General features: G+C 43.9%; 1 long non-coding RNA gene across 1 annotated transcript in view; it reads left to right on the top strand.

Annotated features, from left to right (window-relative positions):
* The first annotated feature begins 1,544 nt into the window (after positions 1–1,544).
* Positions 1,545–12,994, top strand: part of LOC115835468 — a 61,579-nt gene continuing 50,129 nt past the window's right edge. The window contains exon 1 of the long non-coding RNA XR_004030453.1: positions 1,545–1,737. This is a non-coding gene — a long non-coding RNA (uncharacterized LOC115835468). The remainder of the gene's footprint in view (positions 1,738–12,994) is intronic.

Raw genomic sequence — 12,994 nt, 5'->3', positions numbered from 1 at the left:
CCCACAACGAAGAATTACCTGGTCCCAAACGTCAATTGTGCTGAGACTCAGAAACTCTGATTCAAAATATTTTAGATATTTATTATATCTAATATTATTTATTATATTAATATTATAGCCTTAAGGAAGGGTTTCAAAAGGATACAGGAGTTCCTCAAAAAGTTAAACACAGAATTACCATAGAGCCCCACAATTCCACTCCTACATATATATTCAAAAGAATCGAAACTAAGTTCTCAAACAAGTACATGTACATGCATGTTCACAGTAGCACTATTCACAATAGCCAAAAATTGGAAACAGTCTAAATGTCCATCAATGGATAAATTGTGTTGCGTACACACAATGGAATTTTATTCACCCATTAAAAAAAGAAGTACTGATTTATGCTACGTAGAGGAACCCCGAAAACATGCTAAGCGAAAGAAGCTAGACGCAAAAGTCTTATTATTATTGTATGATTCCATTTAGACGAAATATTCAGAATATATAAATCCACAGAGACAGAAGGGAGATTGGTGGTTGCCAGGGCCTGGGGAAGGAGGGATTAGAGAGTGACTCCTTAACGAGTTTGGGGTTTTCCTTTGGGGTGATGGGAATGTTTTGGAACTAGATAGAGGTGGTGGTTGTGGGACTCTGCGGAGTGCAGGGGCAGTACAGGGCATCGCATGGTGAGGGGGCTCAGTGTGCTAGCTCAGGTCTCCTCTTCTTATAAAGCCACCAGTCCCTCTCCGTGATAACCCATTAACTCATGAATGGATTGGTCCATTCGGGACGGCAGAGCCCTCATGACCCAATCACCTCTTCAAGATCCCATTCTCAATATTGCCACAATGGGGATTAGGTTTCAACATGAGTTTCCGAGGCGGCATTCAAACTACAGCAGGGAACAAAACAGTGACTGCTCGCTCCAAGTCTAACGTAAGGTTAGCTATTACTATTAGCTGTTACTAATAGCTATTACTATACTTACTGTAATACCATAGTAATAGTATTACAGATTATAGTAGTAATAATACCATTACTACTATTTAGGAACCTGAGTTCATGGCTATCGATTTGTTGAGTAATGTATGAAATTCAGTTCACACAAGGAAGCATGAGAGAAGGGGGCTCTTTATCTCCCTCCAGGGCGGGGGCCAACTTTTTAATTCGGTTTTTAATTCTCAGGTTCCTACTTAAAGTAAACCGGGCCTAAACTCTCCCTCTTAGAGGGCTTCGCTGTAAATGCGGGAAGCACGCCAATCTCAACACCAGTGTCTGCAGAACACTGTCAAATGCGGGAGGGAACAGAAAAAACAAGAACTCACTGTATCCTCGGTAAACGCGACCGGGCAAGAGGCGCTCCCAGGCGAGGGCGGAAATGATGTAAGCGGGTGTGGACCGCCCTGGTTGGGTGGAAGGGCCAGTCAATCCTGGGAGGCCCAAAACGGGGACCAATCGCTCTTGGGCTCCGCCCTGGAGGCGGGGAAAACACGCCCACCACGCGTTCTGCGCGGTGCCACGGCGCACGCGCATTCCTCCCACAGCTAGTCTACCCGGGTCCTGATCCGGGACCCTGAGAGGAAGAGCTGTTGGAGCGGGAGAGTCCTGAGAGAAAAAGACGGAAAATCGTGGAAAGGCGCTGTGTTGGGGGAGAAGTAGTATGGAAAGGAGACCGCGGGGATGAGGAGAGGAGAGAGGCAGGCTGCATCACCGAATGGGCAGTCTGTCTTACAGTACACTGTTTGTCTTAAGGTACACCGTAAAGCCTCTCTTGTGCCTGTTGTTTAGAGCCTGCCCTTTTTGCTTAATGTGTATGGACATCTTTCTAGGCCAGTACTTATAGAGCTACCTCATTCATTTTATTTATTTATTTGTTTGTTTGTTTGAAACAGGGTCTGGCTCTGTTGCCTAGGCTGGAGTGCAGTAGCGCGATCTGGGTTCACTGCAGCCTCCACATCCCAGGCTCAAGCAATCCCCCTGCCTTAGCCTCCCGAGTTGCTGAGACCACAGGCATGTGCTAATTTTTTTATGTTTTGTAGAGACAGGGTCTCGCTATGAACTTTTGTGTCTCCTGAAATTCATATGTTGAAATTCTACTCCCCCAGGGAGATATTAGGAGGCGGAACAAGAGGGTGAAGCTCTTATGGGAGAGATTAGGTTATTAGGGTGAAACCCTCATGAGTGGAATTAGTGCTCTTATTAAAAAGGCCTGAGAGAGGTCCCTTGCCCCTTCTGCCATGTGAGGTTACAGTGAGATGATGGCTGTGAGATGATGATGAGGAACTGGCCCTCATCAAACACCAGATTTTCTAGTGCCTTGATCTTGGACTTCCTATATCCACAACTGTGAGAAATGAATTTATTTTGTTTAAAAGACGCCTAGTCAAAGGTATTTTATCACAGTAGCCTGTGCAGACTAAGACAAATAGTTTCTCCATATCTCTACCATAAATTTCTTATATTTCTTTTTAGTGGCACCTGGCTCCATGTCCTGTGTATGTCTGATTCCTAGAGGCCAGAGGTAGGCTCAGAAGGGTGGGGTTAGGGGATGGGTTAGGTCCAGCTGGTAGTTGATGAGGGTGGCCTGAGGGATCCAGACAGGAAGCTTCATGCCATGTTTCTGGTATAAGGCCAACGATCAGAACTGATGGAGCCAAATCTGTTCTCAGGTAATGAGAGTGAGGTAAATCCAGGAACGGGGGGAACTAGGTAATCAAATCGTTTTGTTTTTGTTTTTGAGATGGGGTCTCACTCTGTCACCCAGGCTGGAGTGCAGTGATGCCATCTCAGCTCACTGCAACCTCCACCTTCCAGGCTCAAGTGATCCTCCCACCTCAGCCTCCTGAGTAGCTGGGACCACAGGTGCATGCCACCATGCCTGGCTAATTTTTGTATTTTTGGTAGAGATGGAATTTCGCCATGTTGCCCAGGCTGGTCTTGAACTCCTGAGCTCAAGCGATCCATCTGCCTTGGCCTTCCAAGGCCACCGCGCCTGGCCAGGTCATCAAATAGTTTCAACACAGTTGCCAGACACTCGTGATAAATATCTGTCATCAACAAGAAAGCATAGTTTAGGAAATTGATTCAAAATTACATAAATAAGATGTTAACTGCTTATATTTTCATTAGACTGATTAACTTTGATCAGTTTCTATTTTTAAAAACTCAGCCCTTGCTTCCAGACAAGCAAATGGTGTATTTCTTTAAAGCCCCAAATTTACTTTGTCACTGTCTGAAGGTTCATGCCTCTCACATTCATCAGTAGATTTCCCTTGACTATAAAAATCCTTTCCATAAATTCGAAGCAGGAATCAAAACATAATATTGAAGCAGTTTAACAAATATAGAGTGGAAACTTTTTTTGCTGAAATCATATTTCCACTTGTCAAGAGCTGTTGTTCCCTGAAGGGAGGTAAACATTACAACTGTGGCGTTGAGTGCCTCATTAAGAAAAATGGGAGGAGAGAGCCCTGTTTTCCATGGCGACAAGACTCAGATTTGAATTATTCATTAAATGAAGAATATTTCTTTATGATTAACCAAACTCAGAGGGCAGTGTCACAGATTTCTCACAGAAAAGATATTCTTCAGACACTTGACAGTTGAGGGCTCCTGTATTCATGGTTTCGGAAGCAAATGTATGACTCTGTGAATAGGCAAACTGTGTTTGAACTATGTGACTATAATTTATAGAACAAAAACCAGTGTCAGTTTATTTCCTTGGTAGATTTCAGAGACAAGCTAAATATTTAAAAGAATGTTTTAGGGTGGCTAGAGAATGGAAGACATTATCACTAGTCATATTTTTATAAAAGCAAAACACTCCGTTGCATAACTCTTTGCTGCCTAGATGGTGGTTGCCATTCTTGTGGACTAACTGCAAAGCCATTTGCTGCCTGGCTGCCCCATGCTACTGCAGACCACAGCTCACGGCACTGTTGAGCCGCTTAGATTTGGCTGACTGTGTCAGCGTGTGTGACTGAGCACATGGCGCTTAACAGAGGCTTAGAAGGGGTGGGGAACATGCTCCTACCAGCCATATCGTGTAAGAATCATGCACAAAAAAATTCACTCAATTACTGTTCATAATAATAGCTAACATTTAGTTAGTGAGTGCCTACTAACTGCCAGGCATTGGATATTACTTGACCAAATTCTCACAAAAACTCTATGAGGTATCTCAGTCATACAGCCACAGCCACAGCCCCTGGTGCTAACATGCCCCTATACACCAAGGGGCCCCCATGTGGTACTGACTCAGGAGGAAAGACTGAAGCACATTGGCCAAAATGGGCTGCAGAGGCTCTGTCTTCCTGAGAAGCTGGCTGGAGGAGTGGGTACTACCACCCAGAAGTGTGAGAGAGTTCATGTCTAGGGTAGGGTAAACCTTGACCACTGAGAGACAGGAGACAAAAAGAAGCCAGCATTGTTCACCCTTCCTCCCGTGAGAGGCAGTGGCTTCATATGTACTCCGTGGAGATGCCTTGGAAGGCCAGGCAAACATCTCTGTTTGCAATGAAGCTATGGCCATCTTGGTAGCACATCTCTTTGTTTTTACATCTTCCCTACCTCACTTCTTTTTTCTCATCATACTTTCCTCCCTGCAATTTCACCAATCAATAAAGCATCCATCACAAAATGTGCATACTTTTGCTTTAAGCTCTTCTTGAGACTGTAGGCTCAAAAATGCTAGTACCAGGAGTAGTTTTTAAAAGCAGACCCTTAAAAGTGGGATTTTAGAGACTAGCCCACCTATCTAAAGGCAATCAGAACTGTTTCCCCAGTGGTAAACAGGATAGTATAACCCTGCCATGCAGGGGCATGCATGACAATTACTAAAGCTTTCACCTCCAGTTGACTGGGATGAGGTGCAGATAGAAGATAAGGAATTAGGATATTATGTGGCTGCTGTATTTGATCAGTATGGGAGCAATAATAATGGCACAGAGTGGGGAATAGACTGGCTGCTCTTGAGAGCGTTGGAAGTCTTGGAAAAAGAAAATGATAGTTCAAAGCAGCATATTGCCAATTAAGTAACAATATGAAGGCCAGAGGAGTTCTACGGCAGCCATGAAGGACACTCATCTCTTGCAGCAGTAGGTTAGACACTGTTGAAAACAATGAGAACACTTGGACACAGGTTGGGGAACATCACACACCAGGGTCTGTAGTGGGGTTGGGGGAGGGGGGAGGGATAGCATTAGGAGATATACCTAATATAAATGATGAGTTAATGGGTGCAGCACACCAACATGGCATGTGTATGCATATGTAACAAACCTGCACATTGTGCACATGTACCCTAGAACTTAAAGTATAATTTTAAAAAATTTAAAAAAATTAGGTTCAGGGCTGGGTGCAGTGGCTCACACCTGTAATCCCAGCACTTTGGGAAGCCGAGGTGGGTGGATCACCTGAGGTCAGGAGTTTAAGAGCAACCTGGCCAACATGGCAAAACCCTGTCTCTACTAGAAATACAAAACTAGCTGACCCATGGTGGTGCACACCTGTAATCCCAGCTGTTCGGGAGGCTGAGGCAGGAGAATCACCTGAACCGGGAGGCAGAGGTTGCAGTGAGCCGAGATCGTGCCATTGCACCCCAGCCTGGGCTACAAGAGGGAAACTCTGACTAAAAAAAAAATAAATAAAAAGAAAAAAGAAAAGAAAAGAAATTAGGTTCAGGATCCAGAATGGCAAAGCTGCTAAAGGTATTGAATACATAGCTTCAACAGCTTTCCCATGTGAAGGTATTTTCCAGAAAGGAAAAATGTGGGGCGTTAAGACCTGAATAAGAAATATGTGAGCAGATGAGCCTCAAAATCTTGAGCTCCTAATTGTCCCTAAATCTTTCTGGCCAGCAGAAGCAGTCCCTTTTCTCTCTTATTTATTTATTTATAATGCTGTCAGCAAAACCCTTTTCTCTTGACTAAGGAAAACAGCCTCCCCTTGCCCATCTGAAATAGGTCATTGCAGAATAACTTTCGTTCTCCCCATGATAAGCCTCCATTCTCTGCCTTTTTTGCCTCCAGTCTGGTAATCTGTGCCAGAGCTCAGCACAGCCTGAGCAGGGAAGTACAGGTCCTGCTCCAGAAGGAGTTAGCCTGCATTCCAAAGGAGCTGTAGGACCTGGAGAATATGTAAGAACTGAGGACTAAACTCTAATATTTTTATCTGCCCAAATTCCTACCTAAGGGGTCTAGGGAGTCATGTCCTACAAACCATAAATTCTCATCAGATGGGTTTTATTTGACCCTATATATCGTGACTTACTTTTCAATCACTCTGGCATAACATTGAGACAAGGAAGAAATATTTATCCCGAAAATATATTTCCTTATTATACCTTGAAATTGCCCTACAAAGTCTCTTGTGGGAAAAATACATATCTTGTAGAGAATCCCCTTCCCCCTTTGTTTTCCTTCCTTTCTTTCCAGACCCAGGAGTTAATCAACTAAGAGCCAGACACCCTTTTAGGTCTAATAAGAAACATTTTATAACCTGCTCTCTCTCTGAAGTCTGCTATCTGCACAATAAAACTTGGTCTCTCCATAATCCTCTTTCTTAACCTGAACATTCCTTTCCATTGATCCCAGGTCTTCAGATAAACTCAACCAATTGTCAACCAGAAAATTTAAATCTACCTGTACCCTGAAGCCCCTGGTTTGAGTTGTCCCACCTTTCTGAACCAAACCAATGTATTTTATTTTATTTTCCTTCTTTCTTTCTATTTTTTTTTTTTTTTTTTTTTTGAGATGGAGTTTTGCTCTGTCACCCAGGCTGGAGTGCAGGAGCATGATCATGGCTCACTGCAACCTCTGCCTCCTGGGTTCAAGCGATTCTCCTGCCTCAGCCTCCCGAGTAGCTGGGATTACAGGTGCACGCCACCAAGCCTGGCTAATTTTTGTATATTTAGTAGAGATGGGGTTTTGCCATGTTGGTCAGGCTGGTCTCGAACTCCTGACCTCAGGTGTTCTGCCTGCCTCAGCCTCCCATAGTGCTGGGATTACAGGCATGAGCCACCATGCCCGGCCCAATATATTTCTTAAATGTATTTGATTGATGTATCATGCCCCCCTAAAACTATATAAAACCAAGCTGTACCCCACCTTGGGTATGTGTTCTTAGGACCTCCTGAGGGCTGTGTCACAGGCCATGATCACTCATATTTGGCTCAGAATAAATCTCTTAAAATATTTTACAGAGTTTGACTCTTTTTGTCAACAGAATCAGGGTAATGCAGGTAGGAGTAGATCTTGAAAATGTAAGACTGGGGAGAGAGAGAGAGTGAGTGCATAAAATAAGGTTTTATAAGAGAGAATTCATTACATGAGGGCATACACTCATGAGTGGTTATCCAGTGTTTTGGCAAGAGCACTTGAGGTCACTATAAATAGTTTGTTGTGCTGTTTTCTTGAAGCTTGGACACACCAGAAATAATCTTGGCATTGTACTGGAGAAGGGATCAAAAGTCATAGGAAAGTGAGAACATTAGAATATATTTACTATGTATTAAGACCTGCTAACCTGCCACCTGTCTGTATGCTCCAAGAGCCCAGGGAACTTCCTTATACTAAGGAATAAGAAATACATTGGTGAAAGGAGCCCTGTCAAGGCTAAGAGTGGGGGATACTGCCATGGAACGTGGATCTCTAGTATCAAAAGGGATGATGGAATTCCAGAATACCAGAAGCCAAATAATAACAACTAACAGAGCAAAGGTAAATACAATTACCATAATGGGCAGCAATGCCAGTATGACAATCAAGGTGCCTTGACCCATAAATATTTTTGGCAATAATTAGTAGATTTGAGTATTCCTAGGGTTGAGACAGATGGACAGCCATGTAGGATATTACTTAATTTATAAAATAAATGCACGAATGGGTAAGCAGAAGGCTGACATTGGCTATCACAATGGAACATTTGTTTCCCTCAGCTAGTTTCCAAATCTAAGTCAGTTTACAAACCCAGAGCCCATTGATTGAAGGGGAGGCTGAGTCCCCTTGAGAAGGAAACTCCAAAACTACCATAAGGATATACATTAATATTTTTAGAATCCCTCTCTAAAAGGACAAGTGACATTTTCCAAAGACAACTACACTGGGTAAAGGAGAATACCTAGATGTTCTGAGAGCTGGTATTGGGGACCTGAAATGTTATCATGCCCTGTAGTTAGATTGGTGGTTTCCTGAGTCCAGGTGATGAATAGACCCCCTGGCTCAAGATTATATCACAATGTATCCAGAGGTTTTGCAAACTGGCCTTAAGTTTATGTCCCTGGTTTCTGAAAGTATAATTGAGACAGATATACTTAGAATCTGGAAAATTGTCACTTTGGTTTTCTGAACTGTGAAATAAACTTCTTTATGGTAGGAAAGGCCAAATAGAAGCCCCCAAGCCACCTCCTGCCTCTGGTTAAGATACTAAATCAGAAGTATTACCATATCCCAAGAGGAAGTGCAGGGATTAGCACCAACGTCAAAGACTTAAAGTGGGCTCATGGCTGTAATCCTAGCACTTTGGGAGGCCAAGGTGGGAGGAGTGCTTGAGCCCAGGGGTTCGAGACCAACGTGGACAACATAGGGAGACCTCATCTCTACAAAAATTAAAAAATCAGGCGTGATGGCACGCACCTGTGGTCCCAGCTACTTGGGAGGCTGAGGTGGAAGGATCACTTGAGCCCAGGAGGTTGAGGCTGCAGTAAGCCGTGATTATGCCACTGAACCCCAGCCTGGACAACAGAATGAGACCCTGTCAAAAAAAAAAAAAAAAAAAAGTCATAAAAGTGTCCAGTGTTTGTCTTCCAGTCACATTCCCATTCAGTTAAGATAGACAGTGCAGCGGAAGTGTGCTGGGCACAGATTCCCATTCAATTCAATTATTTTTAAAAGCACAGATAAATAATGGAGGATGGTAACAGACTACCATAAACTTAACTGAGTCATTGCCTCAGTTGCAGTTCCTATAATATCTTTATTAGAGCACATCAACACACTTTCTGGTATTTGATATGTGGCTGTTGATTTGATAAATGCTTTATTTTCAATCATGGGTTGGCTAACTTTTCCTATAAAAGGCAAGACAGTAAATATTTTAGGCTTTGCATGCCATCTGATCTCTGTTGCACCTACTCAATTTAGCTTGATTTTGTGTCAAAGCAGCAATATACAACATGTAAATGAATGAGCATGGCTGTGTTCCAGTAAAATTTTATTTACAGAAACAGTTGGAGTGTCATATTTGGCCTGGAGGTTGTAGTTTGCCAGTCCCTGTTAGAGAGCCCCATCAATTGGGAGAAGCAAAAGCATTACTTGACAAGAAGAGCAGTACACTTGACTGTCTTGCCTACGGCCTATGTTAACTCTCCTGATCTCTGTCAAAGTATAGTTGATGGGGATTTTGATCGTCTTAGTAGCTCACAGCACAATATGGTAGTTTCATCATTCTGATTACATTATGCTAATTGGATCCGAGAAGCAAGATGTATCAAGCACTTTACATGCTTCTGACACATTTGCTTCTGAGGCTGTGGTTGTGTTTTCTTCTCTGCTTTTTTTTTTTCTTTTTGAGACATAGTCTCGCTCTGTTGCCCAGGCTGGAGTGCAGTGGTGCATTCTCAGCTCACTGCAACTTCCACCTCCTGAGTTAAAACGATTCTCCTGCGTCAGCCTCCTGAGTAGCTGGGATTACAGGCGCATGTCACAATGCCTGGCTAATTTTTGTATTTTTAGTAGAGATGGGTTTCACCATGTTGGCCAGGCTGGTCTCAAACTCCTGATCTCAAGTGATCCACCTGCCTCGGCCTCCCGAAGTGCTGAGATTACAGGTGTGAGCCACCGTGCCCAGCCTCTTCTCTGCTTTCAATTGCTAAAAATGACAGTTTTGTACTGACAGGGATAGGAATTAGAAGTTACAACTTTTATAGCCAATTACTGCTTTAGCTTTAAGTCTCAGCCAAAATTCCTTAGAAAACAAGGCCTGCAGCAAATGCTTATGTGCTAATGCTTTATGAGGAGTACCATGCCAGAGAAGCAAGGGAAAATAGAAGTATGGCAAGGAAGCAGGGAAAACAAAAAGTGTTAGATCCCGTGTACACACACTTACCAGTCCTCATTTCATCTGGCATCTCTGCAGCATGACCCTTCCTGCAACCCCTTCCTTCTTGAAATGTATGTCTGTTTCCTTTACACACACTTTCTTACCTCTCACCTCTCTGGCTGCCTGTTTTCTGCTTGCTTCATTAGCTCATTTTTCTCCACTTGCTCCTTACATGCTGAGTATTTACAGGGATTTTGTCCATGGCCTTTTCTCACAGTAGAGAAACCCCATCTCTACTAAAAATACAAAACTTAGCTGGTCTTGATTCACAAAGAAACTCAGAAGGCTTACATTGTTCTCTTAAGCTCCTGACCCATAGTTCCAATAGTTTACTAAACATTTCCACCTGCATGTTCCAGTGATATTTCAGACTAAGTGTGTCCATAATCAAATTCAAATAAACATACACTGAGCACTAGTCTATGCTGTCAGCTCTAAGTTATGTTGGAGGAATACAAAGACAAATAACTTCACACTTCCTCCCCAGAGATGTTCCTCCTTCTGCATGCCCTGTGTTTTTTGTTTCTTTGTTTTCAGAGACAGGTCTCCTTCTGTCACCAGGCTGGAGTGCAGTGGAAAGACTGAAGATCACTGTAGCCTCAAACTCAAGCAGTTCTCCTGATGCTGCTTCCCACCACGCTGGCCAATTTTTTCTTTATCATATGTAGAGACGGGGTCCTACTACATTGCCTAGGATTGGCCTTACACAATCCTTCCACCTTGGCCTCCCAGTGTGGGTGTGGGCCACTGTCCCAGCATACCCTATGTTTTGTAAATATTATCAGCATTCCCAGTGACCCTGGAAAAGTACTTTTGATCATCCCACCTCTCTTTTTCCCCTGGAATCCTATTGATTCTTTCTCTTAACATCTATTCCCTCCGCCTCCTCTCCTCATCCTTTTGCCCCTGGATCATCACAGGTGCTTCCTAATTGGCCTTCAGTCCATGTCTCACACCACGGCCACCAGCTTGACCCTTCTAAGAACAAATCTGGTTATCTCAATGCCTTGCTTAAAACTCTTCAATGACATCCCATTGCCTATAGGATAATTCTAATCTCTTAGGCTTGACAGATAAGGTTCTTTATGACGTGGCATCTGTAGATCTTTCCAGGACTTCCTTTTACCATCCCTATATTCTCCCTGCTTTCTAAAAACATTGTGTTATGCTACTGTGTTCAAAATGCTAGGCTGTTTCCTTTGCCAGAGATGCTCTGAAGCTCTCTGCCATTCTTCTCTCACATGTCTTCTTAGCAAACTTTTCCTCCTTTTCAGCTCCCTTGTCTCAGCTCGCAGGAGTCACAGCTCCAGCCACAACTTCTTTGGAGTTCTGGTTCTAGTTCTTTACTTGGAGACAGTGTGGAATAGTGGAAAGAAGCCCTGACTTTAATCTGGTGGCATGGGACTTAAAATCCTAACTCTGCCACCAGTCTGGTGGCTGTACTTTTCTCCATTAGAAAACTGTGCTGATGGCCTGGTGTGGTGGGTCACACCTGTAATCCCAGCACTCTGGGAGGCCGAGGTGGGTGGATGACGAGGTCAAGAGATGCAGACCATCCCGGCCAATATGGTGAAACCCCATCTCTACTAAAAATACAAAAATTAGCTGGGTGTGGTGGTGCGCACCTGTAGTCCCAGTTACTCGGGAGGCTGAGGCAGGAGAATCGCTTGAACCTGGTAGGTGGAGGTTGCAGTGAGCCGAGATCATGCCACTGCACTTCAGCCTGGCAATAGAGCAAGACTCCATCTCAAAAAAAAAGAAAAGGAAAGAAAACTGGTGGTAACACTTGCCTGGCAGGGAGGCTGTGAGGATGAGTAGCATCCTGTGGTGAAGCTCCTGGTAGAAGGTGCTGTAGAAAAGTAACTTTTTTTTTTCTGTTGTGAAACTCACTTAGACTTGTGAGCATCATCTCAAAGTCAATTTTTCTTTCTTCCCAAAGCAATTTCTCCTCTAGACATGTCTCTTTCCATCAGTAGCTCTGTCATTCTTTCAGCCATCCCTGCTGAAAACCTGCCATATTGGATTCTTTTTTAACCAGCTAGATCCTTTCCTTTTTCTTTCCTTTTGCCACCCTCTAATCTTTTTTTTTTTTTTTTTTTTTTGAGACGGGCTTTCTCTCTTGTTGCCCAGGCTGGCGTGCAATGCTGCTATCTCGGCTCACTGCAATCTCCACCTCCTGGGTTCAAGCAATTCTCCTGCCTCAGCCTCCTGAGTAGCTGGAACAACAGGCATGCACCACCCTGCCTGGGTAATTTTTGCATTTTTAGTAGAGATGGGGTTTCACCATGTTGGCCAGGCTGGTCTTGAACTCCTGACTTCAGGTGATCCACCCCCTTCAGCCTCCCAAAGTGCTGGGATTACAGATGTGAGCCACCATGCCTGGCCCACCACTCTAGTCTTATTTTTCAGAATGTGTGTGTGTGTGTGTGTGTGTGTGTGTGTGTGTGTGTGTGTGTATGTGTGATGGAGTTTCGCTCTTGTTGCCCAGGCTGGAGTGCAATGGCACTATCTCGGCTCACCGCAATCTCTTCCTCGCAGGTTCAAGCAATTCTCCTGCCTCAGCCTCCCAAGTAGTTGGGATTACAGGCATGCACCACCACACCCAGCTAACTTTTTGTATTTTTAGTAGAGACGGGGTTTCTCAATGTTGGTCGAGCTGGTCTCAAACTCCCAACCTCAGGTGATCCGCCCGCCTCGGCCTCCCAAAGTGCTGGGATTACAGGTGTGAGCCACTGCGCCCAGCCTTTTCAGAATTTTATACGGGACAATTGCCAGTGTCTTCTGGCTAGTCTGAAACACCATTTTATTAATGTCACTCCCTTGTGCCAAAATCCTCAATGAGTCCTTATTAACCATGGAATAAAGTCTAAATTCCTTAGCATATATTAAAAACCTCCACAATCCACAACCT

Source organism: Nomascus leucogenys, chromosome 6 (genome assembly GCF_006542625.1).
Source record: "Nomascus leucogenys isolate Asia chromosome 6, Asia_NLE_v1, whole genome shotgun sequence".
NCBI lineage: Eukaryota > Metazoa > Chordata > Mammalia > Primates > Hylobatidae > Nomascus > Nomascus leucogenys.
The sequence above is the reverse complement of the archived record's forward strand: the minus strand, read 5'-3'. Positions and strand labels throughout refer to the sequence as shown.